Source organism: Hevea brasiliensis, chromosome 4, assembly GCF_030052815.1.
Source record: "Hevea brasiliensis isolate MT/VB/25A 57/8 chromosome 4, ASM3005281v1, whole genome shotgun sequence".
In the NCBI taxonomy this organism is placed as follows: domain Eukaryota; kingdom Viridiplantae; phylum Streptophyta; class Magnoliopsida; order Malpighiales; family Euphorbiaceae; genus Hevea; species Hevea brasiliensis.
In genome coordinates this window covers 108452166-108453913 of record NC_079496.1, presented here as the reverse complement: position 1 = coordinate 108453913, position 1748 = coordinate 108452166, and the positions used below count along the sequence as shown (strand labels likewise).

Here is a 1748-nt window from a genome sequence, read left to right as displayed (position 1 = left end):
ATCCATTTAATAACGGCATAGCCCATAGTAACTAGAATTTAGCTTGACTGATAGGCCATAGTTACTAGAATTTAGCTTGACTGATAGTATTGTGCTGCATTCGGTAATGAAGGAGGAGGAAAATTGGACGAGGTGCTTGAATTTGAGTTTGAGACGGTAATCTCACAAGTGGACATTTTGTTTTAAGAGGCTGTGAGGCCAATACCATGTGATTGTGAGCGCGTGGTCTTCAATCCCTTAGTGATTGTATTCATTGATGATTAATATACAAGAGAGTACAAAGGCTGCTAAGATAGAAGCTGTTGGCTCTATCTTAGCTTTCAGTCACACAAGCTTTAGCTGGTTGTTATACAGAAATACGCACGTGGTACAGAGATTGGATAAATACAAGTTATAGATTGGATGACAATCCAATCCTTATCTAGAAGTTCCACAACGGTTGAGTTTTCACTTTCTAGCATGAGTTGGGGAATCCCTTCATTCCAAGCTAGAAGAATACCTTCACAAGCAGCCTATAGCTCAGATCCCAGCACAGAAATTTCCCTATAATGCAACGAAGCCCCTCACCCATTTGCCATTGTTATCTCGAATTATACCTCCCCCATTAGCCTTGTATATATGTACCAACAATTCAACTTAAACCATTCAACTGGCGGGAGTGTCTACGCAATCCAATCCTCCCCGTGACCAGCGTAGCCATCACCTTCACTGAGCTTTTCCTGCACAGAAACATGCACTCTGGTTTTCGTACACATCATGGATGGAAGAATGGACAAAAGAGTCCAATCATCCCAGAAAATACAATTGTTTCATCGATTCCACAAGCTCCAGCATGCTGTGCCAAAAAGCGTTCGCCAAGGCAATCTATGAACCCCATGCCCCTTTGATTTGCAGGTTTGAGTAAATCCAGGAATTAATAGAAATCCCTTGTTACTTTCCAATGCATGAACAAGATATATTTGTACCCAGATATTATATGTATCAAAGTCAAGATCTTTGTGCACATTTATGATTAAAGTCAAATTACACGTACATATATATGTAATTTAAACAAATTAATTTTTAACACAGACTCATAACTTAGCTTTCCTTATGATATAATTGACCATTGAATTCGTGTAGATCATTTACTCTAACTACAAAACACTGATTTATATTTGAATTTGAATAGGAAGCTTTCATTCATCAAAAGATTTTATGCTCAGCAAACCTAGACAAAGGGAAGGGAAAAGAAGAGACATCCGGCGTGACTTCAAAACCATCAAAGGATCTTATGCTTAGCAAACCATGACAAGGGAAAGAATGACTGCTATAAGATAGTTAATCTTATATATTATGCCAATGTCAATTACTATATAATTTTCTTTATATCTTGATACAAAATTCTTCTGCATCATGTAGCATGAATTTGAGCAAATGTTTTCACAGAAAATCTTGTCTCTCTCCTGCAGGACCAGAAACTATTTACCTTTTGTGCCTTTCATAGACTACTTAAATAATACTCATAAACAAATCAGTAATTTTCATTTAAATAAGGCACATGAAGCCAATGAGATTTGTTGGTCTATACCATCCATGGAGAGAGAAGATATTTAATTTGTATGCCCATAAAGCCAAGTAGTCTTGTATTGTGAAGCACAACACAATCTGACCTATGACCATATTATCAGAAATAAATATTATTGGTTATTAGGACCCAGCAAGGAAATTCAGTTGATAGGCTTTTGGGATGAACAAAAACAAAAGCA

The 1748-nt window shown here is 36.9% G+C and overlaps 1 long non-coding RNA gene across 1 annotated transcript; it reads left to right on the top strand.

Annotated features, from left to right (window-relative positions):
- Positions 1-238: 238 nt before the first annotated feature.
- On the top strand, positions 239-1443 carry LOC110643961 (uncharacterized). The gene is made up of 2 exons (XR_002492734.2): positions 239-894; positions 1172-1443. It is a non-coding gene; the product is annotated as an uncharacterized LOC110643961 (long non-coding RNA).
- Positions 1444-1748: the final 305 nt, after the last annotated feature.